General features: G+C 42.9%; 1 pseudogene; it reads left to right on the forward strand.

The window, feature by feature from the left end:
- Positions 1-10,729, forward strand: part of LOC129050379 (putative HERC2-like protein 3) — a 32,613-nt pseudogene extending 21,884 nt beyond the window's left edge.
- Positions 10,730-26,311: the final 15,582 nt, after the last annotated feature.

Below are 26,311 nucleotides of genomic sequence, written 5' to 3' on the forward strand. Positions count from 1 at the left end.
AGTTCCCTGAGAGAGGCCTCCATGTACTGAAGTTCCCTGCCCTCAGATTCAGGGGCCTTTATTCAGTAACGAGTGCAGAAAGGGTCTAGAACTGACAGGGTAGATTTTCTGGAGGCAAGGGGCAGAGGTCCTTGATAATTGGTAAGTTGCTAACCTTTAGTTTACCTGCTTTTCTCTTAAGTGGTAAATCCTGTAACTACTCACTCATCTGCTTCACAGAATCTGTAGTGTAATTGTCTTAAGAATTAAACTAAAAATAATTCTTTTTTAATTAAACACATGCATCTGTAGTGTTGCTTTTTTCTAAAATCCCTGACAATCCTAATCACTATTCAACTTGAGTGTAATTACTTGGCTGTAAAGTAATGAATCTCAAAATTTTCACATGATTACTTGCATTATGAGAACAGAAAATGAGAGGCTGGGCGCAGTGGCTCATGCCTGTAATCCCAGCACTTTGGGAGGCCGAGGCAGGTAGATCATGAGGTCAGGAGTTTGAGACCAGCCTGGCCAACACAGTGAAATCCTGTCTCTACTAAAAATCCAAAAAAAATGAGCCGGGTTTGGTGGTGGGTGCCTGTAATTCCAGCTACTCAGGAAGCTGAAGCAAGGAGAATTGCTTGAACCTGGGAGGTGGAGGTTGTAGTGAGCCGAGACCATGCCACTGCACTCCAGCCCGGGTGATAGCGTGAGACTCTGTCTCAAAAACAAAAGAAAAAGAGAAAATAACAATCTGTAGTTTCCTAATCAGATTTTTTTTTAATGCTTGTCGTTTTAAACTTTCTTTTATCAGATCTTAGCTGTGCATTTGTTGCAAGAAGTCCTTCCGTCATGGGACAAGACCGAAAGGGCGAGGGACATGAAATGCCTCATGGAGAAGCTGTTTGACTTCTTGGGGAGCTTGCTCACTACCTGCTCCTCTGACATGCCGTCTCTGAGAGGTGGGTGGCCATTTCTCTTCCCTGTGCCCTGATGAAGAACGGCGTAGTGCCGTCACTCAGAGGTGGGTGGCTGACTCCCTTCGCTGTGCCCTGGTGAAGAGCGGCGTAGTGCCGTCACTCAGAGGTGGGTGGCCGTCTCCCTTCCCTGTGCCCTGGTGAAGAGCGGCACAGTGCCGTCACTCAGAGGTGGGTGGCCGTCTCCCTTCCCTGTGCCCTGATGAAGAACGGCGTAGTGCCGTCACTCAGAGGTGGGTGGCCGTCTCCCTTCCCTATGCCCTGGTGAAGAGCGGTGCAGCAGCTTCTCCCCTTGTTTCCTCCTCAGAGTCCACGCTGAGGCGGCGCAGGGTGCGCCCTCAGGCCTCGCTGACTGCCACCCACAGCAGCACACTGGTGGAGGAGGTGGTGGCACTGCTGCACACGCTGCACTCCCTGACTCAGTGGAATGGGTTCATCAACAAGTACATCAACTCCCAGCTCCGCTCCATCACCCACAGCTTTGCGGGAAGGCCTTCAGAAGGGGTGGGTTTGTGGTCTCAGAATTAATTTAGTTGAACGGTAAACCTGTAGGGATTGGGCAGCTCCGTGAGTGTCCCTGGTCGAGCTCGCAGTTTGGTCTGCACTAGGCCCAGTTAGAGGACTACTTCCCCAACTCCGAGAACCCTGAAGTGGGGGGCCTCATGGCGGTCCTGGCCGTGATTGGAGGCATCGATGGTCGCCTGCGCCTGGGTGGCCAAGTTGTGCATGATGAGTTTGGAGAAGGCACCGTGACTCGCATCACCCTGAAGGGCAAAATCACCGTGCAGTTCTCTGACATGCGGATGTGTCGCGTTTGCCCAATGAATCAGCTGAAACCAGTAGGTGAACTTGTGCTCAGTTACTGTATGATAAAGGAAATTGGCTTTTCACTAGAACGGAGCACCAGCATTAGCACTTGAAAGAACTTGATTCTGGTACTTCAAGTTTGCCTTCCAGGAAGCTGTGTGAGCTTGCGCTTCTGTGCTGAGCAGGGCCTGTCTCACAGGGCACCTAAAGCACTGGTTCGTGTGTTTTTCACCCTCAGATACATGAAGAGGGCTTTAGCAACCTAGAAGGTACCGTGCATCTATGAGGTAGTTCTAATTATTTTAAAATGTGAATTTATGAAGTGTACTTTTTATTGAACAACTCAAGTTTTAAAAAAACTTCAACATGTTTAAACACCTTTAGAAAAACAGCCTTTCTTCATGTAGAAAATGCTTAGTTGTTTTGAGTGACGTGACTTAATGTAGCAGCTACTGTTATCTTAACCTATGAATCAAGGATGCACAGGGAGAAGGAGCCATTTACATTATTTTCATGTAGCCCAAGTGCAAACTTACTATATATCCTTTTTCTTTTTTTTTTGAGATGGAGTCTTGCTCTTGTCACCCAGGCTGGAGTGCAATGGCAGGATCTTGTCGGCCCTCTGCAAACTTTGCCTCCCGGGTTCAAGCGATTCTCCTGCCTGAGCCTCCTGAGTAGCTGGGATTACGGTGTGTGCCACCACGCCTGGCTAATTTTGTATTTTTTTCACGTATCCGTAATTCATTGTGTATATGTTAAAAAGTTTTAACCTCTTCTTCCTAGCCCTCCAGTATTTGTTAATAAATTAAAACATTTCCCAAAGTGTTTTTTGTGAAGCAGTAATTCTAAAAGATGCTCTAAGAAAAGCTAAGTACATGGAAAAATCCAAAGTATATGTTTTATTTATTACATTTGATGAATTTTCGGTTTGTTTGTTTTTCCTCTCGAGAGGGAGTCTTGCTCTGTCGCTCAGGCTGGAGTGCAGTGGCCTGATCTTGGCTTACTGCAACCTCCGCCTCCCGGGTTCAAGCAGTTCTCTGTCTTAGCCTCCTGAGTAGCTAGGATTACAGGTGCCCTCCACCACGCCCAGCTAATTTTTGTATTTTTAGCAGAGACGGAGTTTCAACATATTGGCCAGGCTGGTCTTGAACTCCTGACCTCATGATCTGCCTGCCACGGCCTCCCAAAGTGTTGGGATTACAGGCATGAGCCTCTGCACCCGGCCCACATTTGATGAATATTTTTGTTCTTTAAAATTGTGGTTAGAAAGCAGAGCATAATTGTTCTTTATGTAGATCACAACTGATTGGGATTTTTAGGGAGATTTTTTGGCATTCAGTAAATGTTTTTATTTTCCATTATTAAGACTATGAATATTTTATTTTATTTTCTGAGACAGGGTCTTGCTCTGTTGCCCAGGCTGGAGTACAGTGGCATGATCTTGGCTCACTGCAGCCTCTGCCTCCCGGGTTCAGGCAATTCTCCTGCCTCATCCTCTCGAGCTGCTGGAATTACAGGTGGTTGCCACCACACCGGGCCAATTTTTGTATTTTTAGTAGAGTTGGAGTTTCACCATGTCGGCCAAGCTGGTCTGAAACTCCTGACCTCAATTCATCCGCCTGCCTCGGCCTCCCAGCATGCTGGGATTGTAGGTGTGAGCCACTGCACCTGGCCCATTTTCACTTTTCATTAGCTGCTTTTTCCCCCCATTTATTTCGAGAGCAAGGGAGGCGCAGGAGGGAGCACCAGCAAGAGAGAGTGGAGCGAGACAGAGCCACGGTCCTGTGTAACTGAATCACAGAAGTGACCACACTCCATCGTTCTTGCCCTATTCTGCTCATCAGAAGCAGGTCATTAAGTCCAGCCCACACTCAGGGAGCAGGAGCTGTAGGCATACTTGGAGGTATGCAGGCTTGGTTCTAAACCAACACAATAAAGCAAGTGTCTTCACAAAGCAAGTAACACAAATTTCTTGGTTTCCCAGTGGGTATAAAAGTATGTGTATACTATAGTCTATTAAGTCACATCTTCAGGCTCCACTTCTAATTCTAGTTCTCTTGCTGTTTCCACCACATCTGAGGTCACTTCTTCCACTCGTCTTGAACCCCTCAAGGTCATCCATGAGGGTTGGAATCCACTTCTTCCAAATCCCTGTTAATGTTGATATTTTCACCTCCTCCCATGAATCACAAATGTACTTAATGGCATTTATAATGGTGATGGCTTTCCAGAAGGTTTTCAATTTAGTTTGTCCACATCCATTAGAAGAATCACTGTCTATGGCAGCTATAGCCTTATGAAATGTATGTCTTTGTTTTTTTCTCTTTTTTTGAGACGGAGTCTCACTCTGTCACCCAGGCTGGAGTACAGTGGCGTGATCTCTGCTCACTACAAGCTCTGCCTCCCAGGTTCATGCCATTCTTCTGCCTCAGCCTCCCAAGTAGCTGGGACTACAGGTGTCCGCCACCACATCTGGCTAATTTTTTGTATTTTTTAGTAGAGACTGAAATGTATTTCTTAAATAACAAGATTTGAAAGTTGAAATTACTCTTTGATCCATGCAGCTGCAGAAAAGATGATGTGTTAGCAGGCAGGAAAACAACTTTAATCTCTGTACATGGTCATCAGAGCTCTTGGGTGACCAGGTACATTGTCAATGAGCAGTAATATTTTGAAAGAAATCTTTTTTTCTGAGCAGTAGGCCTCAATAGTGGGCTTAAAATATTCAGTGAAGCATGCTGTAAACAAATGTGCTGACTTCCATCCAGGTTTGTTCTATTTCTGGAGCACAGCCAGAGTGGAGTTAACATAATTCTTAAGGGCCCTAAGATTTTCAGAATGGTCAATGAGCATTGACTTCAACGAGTTCAACTAATAGAGTCACCAGCTTCATTAGCCCCTAACAAAAGATTTGAAGCTTTGAAGGCAAACATTGACTTCTCTCTAGCTATGAAAGTCCTAGCTGGTGTCTTCTTCCGATAGACGGTTGTTCCATCTACATTGAAAGCCTGTTGTTTAGTGTAGCCACCTTCATCACTGATCTTGGCTAGATCTTCTGCGTAACTTGCTGCAGCTTCTACATCAGCACTTGCTACTTTCCCTCGCACTTTTATGTTATGAAGATGGCATCTTTCCTTAAACCTCAGGAACCAATCTCTGCTACCTTCAGACTCCTTCTGCAGCTGTCTCACCTCTCTTAGCCTTCGTGGAATTGAAGAGTTAGAGCCTTGCTCTGGATTAGGCTTTGGCTTAAGGGAATGTTGTGTCAGTTTTGATCTTCTGTCTATGCTGGTCAAACATTCTCTATATCAGCAATAAGACTGTTTTGCATTCTCATCATTTGTGTGTTTACTAGAGTTGCACTTAATTGTGCTTCAAGAACTTTTTCTTGGGTAACTGGTGCAAGAGGCCTAGCTTTCAGCCTGTCTTGGCTTTCAACATGCCCTCCTCACTAATCTTAATCATTTCTAGCTTTCGACTTAAGTGAGAAATACGCAACTCTTCCTTTCACTTGAGCTCTTAGAGGCTACTGTAGGGTTATTAAGTGGCCTAATTTCAATAAGTTGTGTCTCAGGGACACAATAGGGAGGTCTGAGGAGAGGGAGAGTGATGGGAGAATGCTGGTTGGCGGAGCAATCAGAATATACACAACATTTATCATTTAAGTTCACCGTCTTCTATGGGTGTGGTTTTTGATGCCTCAAAACAAGTACAACAGTAACATCAAACATTACTGATCACAGATCATCATAACAGATAAAATAATAATGAAAAAGTTTAAAATATTGCAAGAATTATCAAAACGTGACATGGAGACAGTAAGTCAGCACATGCTGGTGGAAAAATGGCGCTGATAGACTTGATCAGTGTAGGGTTGACACAGACCTTCGGTTTATAAAAAACAGTATCTGCGAGGTACAGTAAAGCAAGGCACAGTCAAATGGGGTGTGCCTGTGTACAGGAGCATGCATATTTGGAAGCAGGGGTCATTGTGAACCGTGTCAGAGGCGGACTGCTAGCACAGGTGTCGAAGTGGTCTAGCCTCATAAAAAGGTTTGAGGGCCAGGTGCCTTGACTCACGCCTGTGATCCCAGCACTTTGGGAGGCAGAGGCAGGCGGATCAAGAGGTCAGGAGATTGAGACCAGCCTGGCTAACACGGTGAAACCCAATCTCCACTAAAAATACAAAAAATTAGCCAGGCGTGGTGGCGGGTGTCTGTAGTCCCAGCTGCTCAGGAGGCTGAGGCAGGAGAATGGTGTGAACCCGGGAGGTGGAGCTTGCAGTGAGCCGAGATCATGCCACTGCACTCCAGCCTGGATGACAGAGTGAGACTCCGTCTCAAAAAAAAAAAAAGTTTGAAATATAGCCCCTCTTTGACAATTCTCAGGAGAATTCTGTTTCTTTTCATTGTTTCTCTGGTTATTTTAACATAGGTACTTAAAAACCTAAAGTTAATTAGTATTTCTCCCCTCCTCCCAATCAGTGACCCCTTGTTACCCAGTGTTTGGGTTCTAACCTGTTCCCCTCTGCCGTAGACATTATTGTTGTTGTTTTGGTGCTTTTAATATGGACCGTGGGTTTTTTTTGGAGTTAGCCAAATGTTGCATATCTTTGCTTACTATCATTTCTTACCATCATTTGTTACTTCTCAGATCTTATAAAATCATTTCCTCCTTCTTTAGCATATCTTTCTCAATTTACTTTAGTGAAATTCTTTCCTTGGTTAATTCTGATTGTTTGTTTCAAAATATCTTTATTTTGTCCTTTTTCTAGGGTGGGGTTGGTAAGCACTTTCTGTAAAGGGCACAATAGTATTTTCAGCTTTGGGCCATATGGTCTCTGTTGCAACTACAAAAGCAGCCCTGGACATATTATAAATGAGTGGGTGTGGCTGTGTTCCCATAAAACTTCATTTACAGAAACAAATGATGGGCCTGATTTGGCCCATGGGCCATAATTTGCCAACTCCTGTTGTAGTTATGAATTCTCAGGGACAAGCCTCTGTCTCCCTGTCAGTGCTGAGGCTGAGAAGGGCAGCTTTCTGTGGTGTTCTTCTTATTCACAGGCACTGAGGGGTAACCCCTGGAGCCCCACTTTCTACAGGAAGTCCTTGGAGGCACGCTGCATTACCCTGCACCCTGTGCACCCCAGAGCCTCACACCCTCCCCACCAGAAGCTGGCTTTAGGGGTGGGGCTTGTTTATCCACCTGACTTTGGGTTTCACTTCCTGCGTTGGCCCTTGTGGCTTCCTTACATTATGTCAGTGCAGCAGCACCTTTGAAAGATGTCTAAAACAGCATGGAACAGCATTTAAGTTTTTATCAGGAGGGATGTTTGCCTTCATTTGGAAAACGGCAGTCTGATCGCGTGTGTGTATGTTTTTAAATCAATCATGTTCTTTAAAATTAATCATAGATGTTTTGTGTCCTAAAACATCCCACTTAGATTAAAAAAAAAAAAGAGGTGTTTTTTCCTGTGTGGTTCATATGCTGCCCTGCTGAAATATTAAAATGTATTTGTGTTCTTTTATGGGTATGTTTTTGTGGCTGTTATTGTCAGATTTGCATATAGTAGATAATTAAATTGTTTTTTGCTTTTCTTGGTGTTAATTGTAGTTGGTATTCTACACAAAAATGGAAGAGCTTCCAGGGAGACTTTATTTTCACAATATGTTTTCTGAATTTGGAATTTCTAATAGTCATGTTTTTATTTCATTTCTAGAACTTTGATAGAGCATGTATAAAGGCATAAACATTCCTGTGATTTTTAACTTTACATTTTATTTCTATGTGGTAAAAATGTCTAAAGCATGGATTAGGTTTATGAATTACTAAATTTAGGGGATATGGAGATTAAAAACTGATGTTATTATTGCTTTTTCTTTTCTTAGCTGTATGCCACTGGGTATGCTGCAGGTGGCAGACTAGGCATTGGAGGGACAGAGTCGGTGTCTACCCCAACATTGCTTGAATCCATTCAGCATGTGTTTATTAAGAAAGTAGCTATAAACTCGGAAGGAAAGCACTGCCTTGCCCTGTCTTCAGAAGGAGAAGTTTACTCTTGGGGTGAGGCAGAAGATGGGAAGTTGGGGCATGGCAACAGAAGGGATGATGTGAAAAAATTATTTCAACATTCTATTTGTCTTTGTTTTTGTTTGTTTTAATGCTGCTACAATCTATTGGTGCTTTGTTTTTCAAGGCAACATTTAAAATAATCTGCTCAAACTAAATAATGTTAATGACTCATTTGGCAGAAATAGTTTTATGTTACAATATGAAGGCTTACCCATATGACTCCTCTGTTGAGAGGAAAAAAAAGTCACCTCTGTGTTTTTGATGACAAGTACTAAGTAAGTGTTTTTTTGTCCTTCTCCCTTAAATTATCCACTGAATCACATTTGGCATTTTGTGTAACACTCATGATAGTAAAACTGCAAATACAGAGGAAACGGCAGGGGTGAGGAAGAAAGAACACACACTCAACACCATTTTTTAAACAAACGAACCAAACTCACAAGTATTAAAAAATTAATGGGAACTACCAGCCAGATTGGAGTAATAGGGGCCTTCCTATGCTAGGAATAACTAAAACACCATATAAAATGTATTAAACAGGTCCGGCATGGTGGCTCATGCCTGTAATCCCAGCACTTTGAGAAGCTGAGGTGGGCAGATTGCTTGAACTCAGGAGTTCAAAACCAGCCTGGGCAACATGACAAAACCCCATCTCTATGAAAAATAGAAAAACAATTAGCCAGATGTGGTGGTGCACACCTGAAGTCCCAGCTACTCGGGAGGTAGAGGTTGCAGTGAGCTGAGATTATGCCACTGCACTCCAGCCTGGGTGACAGAGTGAGATCCTGTCATATGAAATAATGAAATGAAATAAATGAAATGAAATGTGACCTGAGATTGTGCCACTGCACTCCAGCCTGGGTGACAGAGTGAGATCCTGTCATATGAAATGAAATTGAAATGAAATGAAATGAAATAATGATGAAATGAAATGTGAGCTGAGATTGTGCCACTGCATTCCAGCCTGGGTGACAGAGTGAGATCCTGTCATATGAAATGACATAAAATGAATGAAATGAAGAAATGAAATAATGAAATGATATGTGAACTGAGATTGTGCCACTGCACTCCAGCCTGGGTGGCAGAGTGAGATCCTGTTGAAGGAAATGAAATAAATGAAATGAAATGAAATGAAATGATGAAATGAAATGAATGAAATGAAATGTGAGCTGAGATTGTGCCACTGCACTCCAGCCAGGGTGACAGAGTGAGATCCTATCATATGAAATGAAATGATGAAATGTGAGCTGAGGTTGTGCCACTGCACTCCAGTCTGGGTGACAGAGTGAGATCCTGAGTGAGATACTGTCATATGACATGAAAGAAATGAAATGAAATGAAATAATGAAATGAAATGAGATGAAATATGAATGAAGAAATGAGATGAACTATGAAGAAATGAAATGATGAAATGAAATATGAGCTGAGATTGTGCCACTGCACTCCAGCCTGGGTGACAGAGTGAGATCCTGTCATATGAAATAATGAAATGAAATGAAATAAATGATAAAATGAAATGTGAGCTGAGATTGTGCCACTGCACTCCAGTCTGGGTGACAGAGTGATATCCTGAGTGAGATACTGTCATATGAAATGAAAGAAATGAAATGAAATAATGAAATGAAATAAATGAAATGAAATGATGAAATGAAATGTGAGCTGAGATTGTGCCACTGCACTCCAGTCTGGGTGACAGAGTGAGATCCTGTCATATGAAATAATGAAATGAAATGAATAAATGAAATGATGGAATGAATTGTGAGCTGAGATTGTGCCACTGCACTCCAATCTGGGTGACAGAGTGAGATCCTGTCATATGAAATAATGAAATGAAATGAAATGAAATGAAATGAAATGAAATAAATGGTGAAATGTGAGCTGAGATTGTGCCACTGCACTCCAGCCTGGGTGACAGAGTGAGATCCTGAGTGAGATCCTGTCATATGAAATGAAATGAAATAAATGAATGAAGAAATGAAATGATGAAATGTGAAGTGAGATTGTGCCACTGTACTCCAGGCTGGGTGACAGAGTGAGATCCTGTCGAAAGAAATGAAATGAAATAATGAAATGAAATTGAAATGAAATGAAATGAAATGATGAAATGGTCCCAAAGCCACTGAATATCAGGCAACAAAATACAGTGTTCCGTGAGTCATGGGAAACAAGGAGAGTGCGAAGGGATGATGGTTAATGGTACAAAAATATAGTTAGATAGAAGGAATAAGATCAAGTATGATACCACAACAGGTGACTATATCCAACAATAACTTATTGTACATTTTAAAGTAACTAAATTATAATTGGATTGTTTGTAACACAGGAAAGGATAAATGCTTGAGGTGATGGATAACCCATTTACCCTGATATGATTACTACACATTGTATGCCTGAATCAAAATGTTTCATATACTCTATAAATATATACATCTACTAAGTACCCACAAAAATTAAAAATTAAAAAATTTTTAAATGAAAAATAAAAAAAAACAAGGCAAGTTCTAAAAATTGCCCAATGGATTTCCTGTAGAAAGTTTCCAGACTGTGACACAGGAAGGAGAACACCAGGCAGATCCTGGCAGACTCCCTTACTATAGAGGAGACAGAACTGGAAGTCCAGGGAGGCCAAGACATACAGAGTCTACAGAGTACCAGAGCGGAGAGAGCTGCACAGAGAGGACTGCGGAGACCTGCAGAGCCTAATATGGCACTCACAGCTGTGAGGTTGAGGAACAGACCACCCAAAGGGATGACAAGGAATAGTCCCGAGAGCTCACACAGCAGGGAGATGGAGCCTGCTCCCAAAACCTCAATTTACAGGGCAATGATTAAAGTACTAAGAATGATGTTACCCAGTATTGGTGAAAAATTAGCGACAGACGAATTGTTGCTCTCATCTCAGCAACAAAGCTTAAAAGCAAGACCCGAAAGGATTAAACTACTTATAAGTAACTTATCACAGAGATCAAAGCTCAAGAATATATATATATATATTTTAATTTTTGTATTTCTTTTATTATGCTTTGTTTTAGGGTACATGTGCACAACGTGCGGGTTTGTTACATATGTATACTTGTGCCATGTTGGTGTGCTACACCCATTAACTCGTCATTTAATGTTAGGTATATCTCCTAATGCTATCCCTTCCCCCTCCCCCAACCCCACAACAGTCCCCGGTGTGTGATGTTCCCCTTCCTGTGTCCATGTGTTCTCATTGTTCAATTCCCACCTGTGAGTGAGAACATGCGGTGTTTGGTTTTTTGTCCTTGCAATAGTTTGCTGAGAATGATTGTTTCCAGCTTCATCTATGTCCCTACAAAGGACATGAACTCATCATTTTTTATGGCTGCATAGTATTCCATGGTGTATATGTGCCACATTTTCTTAATCCAGTCTATCATTGTTGGACATTTGGGTTGGTTCCAAGTCTTTGCTATTGTGAATGGTGCCGCAATAAACATACGTGTGCATGTGTCTTTATAGCAGCATGTTTTATAATCCTTTGGGTATATACCTAGTAATGGGATGGCTGGGACAAATGGTATTTCTAGCTCTAGATCCCTGAGGAGTCGCCACACTGACTTCCACAAGGGTTGAACTAGTTTACAGTCCCACCAACAGTGTAAAAATGTTCCTATTTCTCCACATCCTTTCTAGCACCTGTTGTTTCCTGACTTTTTAATGATTGCCATTCTAACTGGTGTGAGATGGTATCTCATTGTGGTTTTGATTTGCATTTCTCTGATGACCAGTGATGATGAGCATTTTTTCATGTGTCTTTTGGCTGCATAAATGTCTTCTTTTAAGAAGTGTCTGTTCATATCCTTTGCCCACTTGTTGATGGGGTTGTTTGTTTTTTTCTTGTAAATTTGTTTGAGTTCATTGTAGATTCTGGGTATTAGCCCTTTGTCAGATGAGTAGATTGCAAAAATTTTCTCCCATTCTGTAGGTTGCGTGTTCACTCTGATGGTAGTTTCTTTTGCTGTGCAGAAGCTCTTTAGTTTAATTAGATCCCATTTGTCAGTTTTGGCTTTTGTTGCCATTGCTTTTGGTGTTTTAGACATGAAGTCCTTGCCCATGCCTATGTCCTGAATGGTATTGCCTAGGTTTTATTCTAGGATTTTTATGGTTTTAGGTCTAACATTTAAGTCTTTAATTAATCTTGAATTAATTTTTGTATAAGGTGTAAGGAAGGGATCCAGTTTCAGCTTTCTACATATGGTTAGCCAGTTTTCCCAGCACCATTTATTAAATAGGGAATCATTTCCCCATTTCTTGTTTTTGTCAGGTTTCTCAAAGATGAGATAGTTGTAGATATGTGGCATTATTTCTGAGGGCTCTGTTCTGTTCCCTTGGTCTATACCTCTGTTTTGGTATCAGTACCATGCTGTTTTGGTTACTGTAGTCTTGTAGTATAGTTTGAAGTCAGGTAGCATGATGCCTCCAGCTTGATTCTTTTTGGCTTAGGATTGACTTGGCAATGCAGGCTCTTTTTTGGTTCCATATGAACTTGAAAGTAGTTTTTTCCAATTCTGTGAAGAAAGTCATTGGTAGCTTGATGGGGATGGCATTGAATCTATAAATTACCTTGGGCAGTGTGGCCATTTTCACAATATTGATTCTTCCTACCCATGAGCAAGGAATGTTCTTCCATTTATTTGTATCTTTTATTTCATTGAGCAATGGTTTGTAGTTCTCCTTGAAGAGGTCCTTCACATCCCTTGTAAGTTGGATTCCTAGGTATTTTATTCTCTTTGAAGCAACTGTGAATGGGAGTTCACTCATGATTTGGCTCTCTGTTTGTCTGTTTTGTCTGTCATTGGTGTATAAGAATGCTTGTGATTTTTGCACATTGATTTTGTATCCTGAGACTTTGCTGAAGTTGCCTATCAGCTTAAGGAGATTCTGGGCTGAGACAATGGGGTTTTCTAGATATACAGTCATGTCATCTGCAAACAGGGACAATTTGACTTCCTCTTTTCCTAATTGAATACCCTTTATTTCCTTCTCCTGCCTGATTGCCCTGGCCAGAACTTCCAACACTATGTTGAATAGGAGTGGTGAGAGAGGGCATCCCTGTCTTGTGCCAATTTTCAAAGGGAATGCTCCCAGTTTTTGCCCATTCAGTATGATATTGGCTGTGGGTTTGTCATAGATAGCTATTATTTTGAGATACGTCCCATCAATACCTAATTTATTGAGAGTTTTTAGCATGAAGGGTTATTGAGTTTTGTCAGTAGGCCTTTCCTGCATCTATTGAGATAATCATGTGGTTTTTGTCTTTGGTTCTGTTTATATGCTGGATTACATTTGTTGATTTGCATATGTTGAACCAGCCTTGCATCCCTGGGATGAAGCCCACTTGATCATGGTGGATAAGCTTTTTGATGTGTTGCTGGATTCGGTTTGCCAGTATTTTATTGAGGATTTTTGCATCGATGTTCATCAGGGATATTGGTCTAAAATTATCTTTTTTTGTTGTGTCTCTGCCAGGCTTTGGTATGAGGATGATGCTGGCCTCATAAAATGAGTTAGGGAGGATTCCCTCTTTTTCTATTGATTGGAATAGTTTCAGAAGGAATGGTCCCAGCTCCTCTTTGTACCTCTGGTAGAATTTGGCTGTGAATCCATCTGGTCCTGGACTTTTTTTGGTTGGTAAGCTATTAATTATTGCCTGAATTTCAGAGCCTGTTATTGGTCTATTCAGAGATTCAACTTCTTTCTGGTTTAGTCTTGGAAGGGTGTATATGTCCAGGAATTTATCCATTTCTTCTAGATTTTCTAGTTTATTTGCATAGAGGTGTTTATAGTATTCTCTGATGGTAGTTTGTATTTCTGTGGGATCGGTGGTGATATTCCCTTTATCATTTTCTATTGCATCTATTTGATTCTTCTCTCTTTTCTTCTTTATTAGTCTTGCTAGTGGTCTATGAATTTTGTTGATGTTTTTAAAAAACCAGCTCCTGGCTTCACTGATTTTTTGAAGGATTTTTTGTGTCTGTATTTCCTTCAGTTCTGCTCTGATCTTAGTTATTTCTTGCCTTCTGCTAGCTTTTGAATGTGTTTGCTCTTGCTTCTCCAGTTCTTTTAATTGTGATGTTAGGGTGTCAATTTTAGATCTTTCCTGCTTTCTCTTGTGGGCATTTAGTGCTATAAACTTCCCTCTACACACTGCTTTGAATGTGCAGAATGGACATCCACACCAAAACCCCATCTGGACGTCACCATCATCAATCAAAGACCAAAGGTAGATAAAACCACAAAGATGGGGGAAAAGCAGAGCAGAAAACCTGGAAACTCTAAAATCAGAGTGCCTCTCCTCCTCCAAAGGGACGCAGCTCCTCACCAGCAATAGAACAAAGCTGGACAGAGAATGATTTTGACGAGTTGAGAGAAGCAGGGTTCAGATGATCAAACTACTCCGAGCTAAAGGAGGAAGTTGAACCCACAGCAAAGAAGTTAAAAACCTCAAAAAAAAAAAATTAGACGAATGGCTAACTAGAATAACCAATGCAGATAAGTCCTTAAAGGACCTGATGGAGCTGAAAACCATGGCACGAGAACTACGTGATGAATGCACAAGCCTCAGTAGCCGATTCGATCAACTGGAAGAAAGGGTATCAGTGATGGAAGATCAAATGAATGAAATGAAGCAAGAAGAGAAGTTTAGAGAAAAAAGAATAAAAAGAAACGAACCAAGAAATATGGGACTATGTGAAAAGACCAAATCTATGTCTGATTGGTGTACCTGAAAGTGATGGGGAGAATGGAACCAAGTTGGAAAACACTCTGCAGGATATTATCCAGGAGAACTTCCCCAATCTAGCAAGGCAGGCCAACATTCAGATTCAGGAAATACAGAGAATGCCACAAAGATACTCCTCGAGAAGAGCAACTCCAAGACACATAATTGTCAGATTCACCAAAGTTGAAATGAAGGAAAAAATGTTAAGGGCAGCCAGAGACAAATGTCAGCTTACCCACAAAGGGAAGCCCATCAGACTAACAGCGGATCTCTTGGCAGAAACTCTACAAGCCAGAAGAGGGTGGGGGCCAATATTCAACAATCTTAAAGAAAAGAATTTTCAACCCAGAATTTCATATCCAGCCAAACTAAGCTTCATAAGTGAAGGAGAAATAAAACACTTTACAGACAAGCAAATGCTGAGAGATTTTGTCACCACCAGGCCTGCCCTAAAAGAGCTCCTGAAGGAAGCACTAAACATGGAAAGGAACAGTCGGTACCAGCCACTGCAAAAACATGCCAAATTGTAAAGACCATCGAGGCTAGGAAGAAACTACATCAACTAACGAGCAAAATAACCAGCTAACATCATAATGACAGGATCAAATTCACACATAACAATATTAACCATAAATGTAAATGGGCTAAATGCTCCAATTAAAAGACACAGACTGGCAAACTGGATAAAGACACAAGACCCATCAGTGTGCTGTATTCAGGAAACCGAGCTCACGTGCAGAGACACATATAGGCTCAAAATAAAGGGATTGAGGAAGATCTACCAAGCAAATGGAAAACAAAAAAAGGCAGGGGTTGCAATCCTAGTCTCTGATAAAACAGACTTTAAACCAACAAAGATCAAAAGAGACAAAGAAGGCCATTACATAATGGTAAAGGGATCAATTCAACAAGAAGAGCTATCTATCCTAAATATATATGCACCCAATACAGGAGCACCCAGATGCATAAAGCAAGTCCTTAGAGACGTACAAAGAGACTTAGACTCCCACACAATAATAATGGGAGACTTTAACACCCCACTGTCAACATTAGACAGATTAACAAGACAAAGTTAACAAGGATATCCAGGAACTGAACTCAGCTCTGCACCAAGCGGACCTAATAGACATCTACAGAACTCTCCACCCCAAATCAACAGAATATACATTCTTTTCAGCACCACACCACACCTATTCCAAAATTGACCACACAGTTGGAAGTAAAGCACTCCTCAGCAAATGTAAAAGAACAGAAATTATAACCAACTGTCTCTCAGACCACAGTGCAATCGAACTAGAACTCAGGATTAAGAAACTCACTCAAAACTGCTCAACTACATGGAAACCGAACAACCTACTCCTGAATGACTACTGGGTACATAACGAAATGAAGGCGGAAATAATGATGTTCTTTGAAACCAATGAGAACAAAGACACAACATACCAGAATCTCTGGGACACATTCAAAGCAGTGTGTAGAAGGATATTTTTATGAATACAAACATGAACCACCCAATAAGGTAAATTCCACAATTTCCTGCATCCAATAAAAAATTACCAAGCTTGCAAGGGGGGAGCAGGAAAATACAACTTACACGAGGAGAAAAATCTTCAGTTGCAACTGACTCAGAAATGGTATCAGTGGTAGAATTACTAGACAAGAACTTTATAAAAATAGTTATTTTAACCATATGCCGTATCTTCAAGAAGCTAGAAGAGAATTTGAATGTGTTAGGTAAAGCCTAGAAGATATTTAAATGCCCAAATCAAAGTTCTAAAGATGAAAAATACATTGGATGGGATTAATGGCAGATTAGACATTGCAGGAAAAAAAGATCAGTGAACTTGAAGACATAATGAAAGAAACTATCCAGAATGAAACAGAAAGAAAACTGTACAAATGAACAGAACATCAGAGAGGTGAGCTGTAGGACAACCTCAGATGTCCTAATATATGCATTATCGGAGCCACCAAAGGAGGGGAACGTGGGGGGTTTTGAAGAAATAATGGCTAAAAAATTTCCAAATTTGTTGAAAACAATAAATCCACGATTCAAGATGTTTAAAAAACCCTAAGCAAAAGAAACATGAAGAAAACTATACTAAGGTGAATGGATCAAGACCAGAGATAAAGAGAAAAATATTTTAAAAGCAGATGGGGTGAGGGCGAGGGCGAGGGCGGGGGCGGGGGCGGGGGCGGGGGCAGGGGCGAGGGCGAGGGTGGGGGCGAGGGCAGGGGTGGGGGTACTAAACATGTTCCATACAGGAAGAAAGATAAGCATAGATACAGATGTCTTTTAGGAATCAATGCAAGCTAGAAGACAGTGGATTTTCTATAAGGAAAAATTATTGTCGACATATTTTTTTTTTTACCCAGCAGAAATATTTTTTCAAGAATGAAATTGAAATAGAGTTGTTTAGATAAACAAAAACTGAAAGAACTCATTACCACGGACCTGCACAACCAAAACCTTAAAAGAATATCTTTAAATAGAAGGAAAATTATACCAGATGGAATCATCAGTCTATCAAAGGCATGAAGAAACATTAATGTCGTGACGTTTTTCCTAGATCTTTGAAAGAGATAATTGAATATTTCAAGGACATAATACAAATAAATTAAGGTGTTTAAAACCTACACAGAAGTTAATTGTAACACAGAGACTGGGGGAGGAAGTGGAAGTAGACTTGTGAAGTTCTTATACAGGTGTAGCATATGACTTCAGAATAGACTGTGATAAGTTAGAGATGTAATCTACACACCCCCAAAACAATCACTAAAATAACCCAAGAGTTTTATCTGATGAACCAACAAAAGTTGAAGTGAAGTCATAAAACATAATCAGTTCATCCAGAAGAAAGCAAGAGGAAAATGACAACAAAGAACAAATAAATAGCAAGATACAGATTTAAACCTAACACACACACACATTTTTTAGAGCTGGGGTCTTCTTTTGTCACCCTGGCTGGAGTGCAGTGGCATGATCATGACTCACTGCCGCCTCAAATTCATGAAAACTGGTAATTCCAGGTCTAAGAAGCTCAGTGAGCCTTATGCAGAAGAAGCAAAGTAAAATCACACCAAGGTACATCATAATCAGACTGCCAAAAAAAAAATGTAAACTTTCAGGAGAAATAGGATGAAATAAGAAAGAATGCATTGTCGCAGTGTTTTTATATTCAAACACATTTCTAAACAACAAAAGGAACCTTAGAATTACAAATGATGGCAAAACTCAGTAAATGTAAATTAATGATTTGTACATTCTATCATTACTAATACTATAAGTAAACACCAAAAAAGCACATAAGGTTTGAAATAAGAACTGTCCCTCACTTCCAACAACAAAAAATCATGAATATCTGTAAGATGTTACAGTGCTTTTCCTTTCCAATCACACTGCGTGTGAGTAAAATCTGCTCATGTGGTAGGAAGACTATAATACCTAATACCATCACTATCACCACCACACACAAATCCCTCAGAGAGAAAATGACTGAAGCTTCCCCAGAGATCATTGAAAAATTCAGAGTGAAGCAAAGAAAAATGTAAAACATTATAGCAACTCAAGTACATATATAATATCAATCCTTTTATTTAAATTATGGAACATTTCAAAGATAAAGTAGGGTGATTTTTTAAAATCCATTTCACGTTATCAAATCTTAATATTTGAACTTGTAAGCCCAAATTCTTTTTAAGAAACAATGAATTAGACACAGCTGAAGCCTCTGTTCTAGCTCTCTCCAATCCCACGGCCCTCCCTCTAGCCTCAGAAGCAATCATGCTCTGGCTCTGGTGGGTTACCACCACAGATATTTTTTACTACATAATCATGTATCCATAAGAAATATAAAGATTTATATTTTTAAACAATTGTATTTTACTTATCCAGACAAAAAGTGTATCTTTAGACCACTAAACAAAATAATTTACGGTATTAATAATATCTATATCCACATGCTAATGAATATAAGAAAACAATACATATATGGTGACAACTCTTTTTTTTTTGGTGATGGAGTCTTGCTCTGTCACCCAGGCTGGAGTGTAGTGGTGCAATCTGAGCTCACTGCAACCTCCGCCTCCCAGGTTCAAGTGATTATCCTGCCTCAGTCTACCAAGTAGCTGGGATTACAGGTGTGCACCACCACACCCAGCTAATTTTTGTATTTTTAGTAGAAGTGAGGTTTCACCATGTTGGCCAGGTTGGTCTCAAACTCCTGACCTCAGGTGATCCACCCACCTCAGCCTCCCAAAGTGCTAGGATTACAGGCGTGAGCCATTGCACCCAGCTGATAACTCTTTTTTTTAAAAAAACATTGAAACAACATAAATATGGAAATGAACTACTCACGTATGTTACTATATTGTGCATATCCTTCTGCAGCTTTTTTTCAGTTTTCTTTATGAGATTTACCTATGTTAATTCTTTTCAATCTAGTATGTTCATTTTTAATTGCTGTATAATATTCCACCACATGGATGTGAGTTTAATTATCCAATCTCTTGTTGGTTAACTTACATTCTGCATCGTCTTATGTTACTGCATATGTGTGATAACTGTGATAAAGTTTTTCCAAATTTCTTTGTACACATGTATTTTTTGGCTGAGGTATGTGCGTCTTCAACTTCAATAGAGAGTATAAAATTGCACTCCACTTTACCTAGCTGAGTTTCCACTGGCCCATATCTCTGCCAGCAATTCTGTCAGACTTACATTTTCACCAATCTGAAGATGATAGAACATTCATTTTAACTTTCATTTATCCACTAGTTTCTATTCAATTATCTTTTCCCGTGTTTACTGACCGTTCCAATTTCTTCCTCTGTAAAGTAACTCTTCACATCCTATGCCCATTTTGTCTTAAGTTTTCCTTTTCATTACTAGGCTATTTTTCATATCCTGGATACTAATCATTAAGAAAAGTTTCCCTACAACAAGATCACAAAGACAGTTAGGTAGATTTTCTTTTAAATTTTTTGCAAGATTTCCTTTTCATATTTTAGTCTAATAATGTCAGAAAAGAAGGCCTAACACTCAAATGTCAGTTAAAAACTAGCTGAGTAAAAATGTGGTATGGCTGGGCGTGGTGGCTCACGCCTGTAATCCCAGCACTTTGGGAGGCCGAGGCAGGCGGATCACGAGGTCAGGAGATGGAGACCATCCTGGCTAACATGGTGAAACCCCGTCTCTACTAAAAATACAAAAAATTAGCTGGGCGTGGTGGCGGGCGCCTGTAGTCCCAGCTACTCAGGAGGCTGAGGCAGGAGAATGGTGTGAACCTGGGGGTGGAGCTTGCAGTGAGCCGAGATCGCGCCACTGCACTCCAGCCTGGGAGACAGAGCAAGATTCCGTCTGTCTCAAAAAAAAAAAAAAAGTGGTACATCCACACTACAAAGTACTAATTTAAAAAAAGATGAAGAATATTTCTATAAACAGATACGAAGTGATCTCTGAGATAAGTTTAAAAAGGTGCAAAATGGGCCGGTGCAGTGGCTCACACCTGTAATTCCCAACACTTTGAAAACACTTTGGGAGGCTGAGGCAGGTGGATTGCCTGAGCCCAAGAGCTCAGCCTGGGCAGCATGGCAAAACCCAGTCACTACCAAAAATACAAAAAAAATAGCTGGGTGTGGTGGCACACACCTGTGGTTCCAGCTACCCTGGAGGCTGAGGTGGGAAGACAGCTTGAGTCTACGAGGCAGAGGTTTCAGTGAGCCAAGATCACACCACTGTACTCCAGCCTCAGTGACAGAGTGAGACCCCACCCCAGGTCAAAAAATAAATAAAGTGCACAATGGTGTATGCTGTCTTTTGTCTAAGGGAAGGAGAAAATATTCCTGCCTCAGCCTCCCAAGTGGCTGGGATTGCAGGCGTGAGCAACCATGCCTGGCTAATTGTGTGTGTGTATGTATATATGTGTATATGTATATATACATATATATATATATATTTTTTTTTTTTTTTGGTGGAGATGGGGTTTCTCCATGTTCATCGGGCTGGTCTCAAACTCTCGACCTCAGGTTATCCACACACCTCGGCCTCTCAGGGTGCTAGGATGGGAACAAGAATTAAAATAAATTTAAAAATGTGTAAGCAAAAACTCAGTTATATGTAAAAAAAAAAAAAAAAAACCCAATTCCTCCTTAGAAAGGGAAAGAGCTGGAGTCCTTTAAAAAAACGACCTGTTTTTCTATGGCTAGTGAGCCTTATCTCTCCTCCCTTCCCAGGCATTATAAAAACTCTAATTCCCTAGCTGTGCAACTGCAGGGTCACTAAACAAATAAACTCAAGTCACAAAACATATTTTTCCTAAAAAAGGAAAAAATAATATAATGCATGATTCAGTTAAACAACTATCTTTGTTTCTCACTTCTATAATATGCTTCCCCCTGCACAGATCTACCCCCTCCCCACAAAAGGCTTAAAAGATAACTCTTTGTTCAGAACTCAGTGCTTTAAATGTTAATCCGACTGGGCCGATGCACCTAAATAATTAATAACCTCCTAAACCCCATCAGTCTCTCTAATTCCTTAAAAATCCCACTACAGGATTGCAGGCGTGAGCCACTGTGCCCAGCCTAATTTATTAATCAGAAAGGAACAGATTGGCCTAGTGTGGTGGCTCACACTTGTGATCCAGGACTTTGTACCGCTGAGCATGGTGGATCACTTGAGCCTAGGAGTTCTAGACCGGCCTGGGCAACATGGTGAAACCTAGTTTTTTTTTCGAGACAGAGTTTCGCTCTTGTTGCCCAGGCTGGAGTGCAGTGGTGCGGTCTGGACTCCCCACAACCTGTCTCCTGGGTTTGGGTGGTTTTCCTGCCTCAGCCTCCTGAGTGGCTGGGATTGCAGGCATGAGCCACCATGCCCAGCTGATTTTTTTTTTTGGTACAGAAGGGCTTTCTCCCTGTTGTTCAGGCTGGTCTCAAACTCCCGAACTCAGGTTATCCACCTGCCTTGATCTCTGGAGGTGCTGGAATTGCGGGCATGAGCCAGCATGCATGGCCCAATTTATTTTATTTATTTTTTTGTTTTGAGATGGAGTCTCACTCTGTCACCCAGGCTGGAGTGCAGTGGCACTGTCTTGGCTCACTGCAACCTCTGCCTCCCAGGTTCAAGCAATTCTCCTGCCTCAGCCTCCTGGGTAGCTGGGATTACAGGTGTCCACCGCCACACCTGGCCAATTTTTCTGTATTTTTATTAGAGATGGTGTTTCATCATATTGGCCAGGCTTGTCTCCAACTCCTGACCTCAGGTGAGCCACCCACCTCAGCCTCCCAAAGTGCTGGGATTACAGGCGTGATCGGCCTGGCGTGGTGGCTCCACTTTTGATCCCAGGACTTTGGACGGCCGAGCGTGGAGAGTCGCTTGAGCCTAGAAGTTCCAGACCAAACATGGGCAACATGGTGAAACCTGGTCTCTCTTTTTTTTTTTTTTTTTGAGACGGAGTTTCGCTCTTGTTGCCCAGGCTGGAGTGCAGTGGCATGGTCTCGGCTCGCCACGGCCTCCACCTCCCAGGTTTGGGTGTTTCTCCTGCCTCAGCTTCCCAAGTGGCTGGGATTGCAGGCATGAGCCACCATGCCCGGCTCATTTTGTAATTTTTTTTTTTTTTTGTGCAGACGGGGTTTCTCCATGTTTGTCGAGCTGGTCTCAAACTCCCGGCCTCAGGTAATCTGCCCACCTCGGCATCCCCGGGTGCTGGGATTGCAGGTGTGAGCCACCATGCCAGGCCTGATTTATTAATCAGAAAGGAATAGATTGTCCTGGCGTGGTGGCTGACGCTTGTGATCACAGGACTTTGGATGGCCTAGCCCAGCGGATTGCTTGAGCCCTAGGAGTTCCAGACCGGCCTGGGCAAAATGGTGAAACCCAGTGTCTTTTTTTTTTTTTTTTTTTTTTTCTTGAGGCAGAATTTCGCTCTTGCTGCCCAGGCTGGAGTGCAGTGATGAGGTCTCAGCTCCCCGAGGCCTCCGCCTCCTGGGTTTGGGTGGTTCTCCTGCCTCAGCCTACCAGGTGGCTGAGATTGCAGGCATGAGTCACAATGCTCGGCTAATTTTGTAATTTTTTTTGTGGGGGGCGAGGGGGTTTCTCCCTGTTGGTCAGGCTGGTCTCAAACTCCCGACCTCAGGTTATCCGCCCACCTTGGCTTCCGGGGCTGCTGGGATTGCAGGCGTGAGCCAGCGCGCAAAGCCCAATTTATTAATCATAAAAGAATAGATCGGCCTGGCGTAGTGGCTCACGCTTGTGATCCCAGGACTTTGGACGGCCAAGCGCGGCGGATCGCTTGAGCCTAGGAGTTGCAGACGGGCCTGGGCAACATGGTGAAACCCGGTCTCTTTTTTTTTTTTTTTTTTTTGAGGCGGAGTTTTGCTCTTGTTGCCAGGCTGAAGTGCAGCGGCCTGGTCTGGGCTCCCCCAGTGTCCGCCTCCGGGTTTGGGTGGTTCTCCAGCCTCAGGCTCCTGAGTGGCTGGGATTGCAGGCATGGGCCACCATGCCCGGCTAATTTTTAATTTTTTTTGGGGGGGGGTCGGTTACAGATGGGGTTTCTTCCTGTTGGTTAGGCCGGTCTCAAACTCCCGACCTCAGGTTATCCGCCCATCTCGGCCTCCCGGGGTGCTCAGATTGCAGGCGTGAGCCACCGCGCCCGGCCCACTTTATTAATCAGAAAGGAATAGATAGATAGTCCTGGCATGGTGGCTCACGCTTCTTATTCCAGGAATTTGGATGGCCAAGCGCGGCAGATCGCTGGAGCTAGGAGTTCCAGACCAGCCTGGGCAACATGGTGAAACCCGGTCAATTTTTTTCTTTTTCTTTTTTTTTTTTTTTTTTTTTGAGGCGGAGTTTCGCTCTTGTTGCCGGGCTGGAGTGCGGTGGCGCAGCCTCGGCTCCCCGCGGCCTCCGCCTCCGGGTTTGGGTGGTTCTGCCTCAGCCTCCAGAGTGGCTAGGATTGCAGGCCTAAGCCACCAAGCCCGGCTCATTTTGAATATTTTTTTGGGGGGGAGGGTACAGACGGGGTTTCTCCCTGTTGGTTAGGCTGGTCTCAAGCCCCGGACCTCAGTTTATCTGTCCGCCTTGGCCTCCCGGGGTGCTGGGATTGCAGGCGTGAGCCACCGCACCAGGCCCAATTTATTAATCAGAAAGGAATAGATGGGCCTGGCGTGGTGGCTCACGCTTGTGAGCCCAAGAATTTGGACGGCCAAGCGCAACAGATCGCTTGAGCCTAGGAGTTCCAGGCCGGCCTGGGCAACATGGTGAAACCCGGCCACTTTTTTTTTTTGTTCTTGAGACGGAGATTCGCTCTTGTTGCCCAGGCTGGAGTGTAGTGGCGAGGTCTCGGCTCCCCGAGGCCTCCGCCTCCCGCGTTTGGATGGTTCTCCTGCCTCAGCCTCCCGAGTGGCTGGGATTACAGGCATGAGCCACCGTGCCCGGCTCATTTTGTATTTTTTTTTTTTTCGGTGGAGATGGGGTTTCTCCATTTTCGTCAGGCTGGTCTCAAACTCCTGACCTCGGGTTATCTGCCCGCCTAGGCCTCTGGGGGTGCTGGGATTTCATGGATGAGCCAGCTCGCGAGGACCAATTTATCAATCAGAAAGGAATAGATCGGCCTCGCGTGGTGGCTCACGCTTGTGATCCCAGGACTTTGGACGGCCCAGCGCGGGGAATCGCTTGAGCCTAGGAGTTCCAGGCTGGCCGGGGCAACATGGTGAAACCCGGTCTTTTTTTTTTTTTTTTTTTTTTTGAGGCGGAGTTTCGCCCTTGTTGCCTGGCTGGAGTGCAATGGCGCGGTCTCGGCTCCCTGTGGCCTCCACCTCCGGGTTTGGGTGGTTCTCCTACCTCAGCCTCCCGAGTGGCTGGGATTACAGGCATGAGCCACCATGCCCAGCTCATTTTGTATTTTTGTTTTTTTTTTGTTGTTACTGTTTTGGTGTAGACGGGGTTTCTCCATGTTTGTCGGGCTGGTCTCAAACTCCCGACCTCAGGTGATCCGCCCGCCTCGGCCTCCCAGGGTGCTGGGATTGCAGGCGTGAGCCACCGCGCCCGGCCCAATTTATTAATCAGAAAGGAATAGATCGGCCTGGTGTGGTGGCTCACGCTTGTGATCCCAGAACTTTGGACGGCTCAGTGTGGCGGATTGCTTGAGTCTAGGAGTTCCAGACCGGCTCGGGCAACATGGTGGAACCCGGTTTTTTTTTTTTTTTCTTTTTCTTTCTTTTTTTTTTTTTGGAGGCGGAGTTTCGCTCTTGTTGCCCAGGCTGGAGGGCAGTGACTGGTCTCGGCTCCCCACAGCCTCCGCCTCCAGGTTTGGGTGGTTCTCCTGCCTCAGCCTCCCGAATGGCTGGGATTACAGGCATGATCCACCATGCCTGACTAATTTTGTATTTGTTTTGTTTTGTTTTGTTTTTGGTACAGATGGGGTTTCTCCCTGTTGGTTAGGCTGGTCTGAAACTCTCGACCTCAGGTGATCTGCCCGCCTCAGCCTCCCGGAGTGCTGGGATTGCAGGTGTGAGCCACTGCGACCAGCCCACTTTATTTATCAGAAAGGAATAGATCGACCTGGAGTGGTGGCTCACGCTTGTGATCCCAGGACTTTGGATGGCTGAGCGTGGGGGATCTCATGAGCCTAGGAGTTCCAGACTGGCCTGGGCAACATCATGAAACCCGGTCACTTTTTTTTTTTTTTGGAGGCGGAGTTTCACTCTTGTTGCCCAGGCTGGAGGGCAGTGGCGCGGTCTCGGCTCCCCACGGCCTCCATCTCCAGGATTTGGGTGGTTCTCCTGCCTCAGCCTAGGAAGTGGCTGAGATTGCAGGCATGAGCCACCATGCCCGGCTAATTTTGTAATTTTTTTTTTTTTTTTTTTTTTTTGGTACAGACAGGGTTTCTCCCTGTTGGTCAGGCTGCTCAAAAACTCCCGACCTTAGGTTATGCTGCAGCCTTGAATTCCTGGGCTCAAGCAATCCTCCTATCTCCACCTCTTGAACAGCTAGAACTACAGGTTCGTGCTACCACACCCAGCTAATTTATTTTTATTTTTTGTAGAGGTTGGGGCTTGCTGTGTTGCCCAGGCTAGTCTCAAACTCCTGGCCTCAAGCAGTCCTCCTATCTCAGTCTTCCAAAGCACTGTAATTATAGGTGTGAGCCACCGCACCCCAGCTGCCAAATATGTTAATAATCACATCAAACATAAATGATTCAAACAGCCCAGTTAAAAGTCAGAAGTTGTTAGAATGGATATGAGAGCAAGATCAAACCATACGCTGCCTTCAGGGGTCCTACTTTAAATACAAACAAATAAATAGGCTAAAAGCAAAAGGACAAGGAGGTACATACCATGCTAATGTGCATCAAAAGAAAGCTGGAATGCCTGTGTTAATGTCATACAAAGTAGAATTCATAGCAAACAATACTGACAGGGACTAAAAGAATAGTATCCAGACAATGCAGGTGATAGTTCATCAAGACGACATAATGTCTTAAACCTTTGCACCCTTCATAATAGATCTTCCAGATACATGAAACTAAAATAAAACTTCATGGAGAAATAGACAAATCCACAGTTGTAACTAGAGATTTGAATACCCTTCCTTCAATAATTGATAGAATAACTACGTTTAAAAAATTGATATAAGATTTGAACAACTGTATCAACTAACTTGACCTAATTGACATTTTTTAGAACACTGGACAGATTTTACATTCTTTTCAAGTGCATGAGGAATACC

Source organism: Pongo abelii, chromosome 16, assembly GCF_028885655.2.
Source record: "Pongo abelii isolate AG06213 chromosome 16, NHGRI_mPonAbe1-v2.0_pri, whole genome shotgun sequence".
Taxonomy (NCBI): domain Eukaryota; kingdom Metazoa; phylum Chordata; class Mammalia; order Primates; family Hominidae; genus Pongo; species Pongo abelii.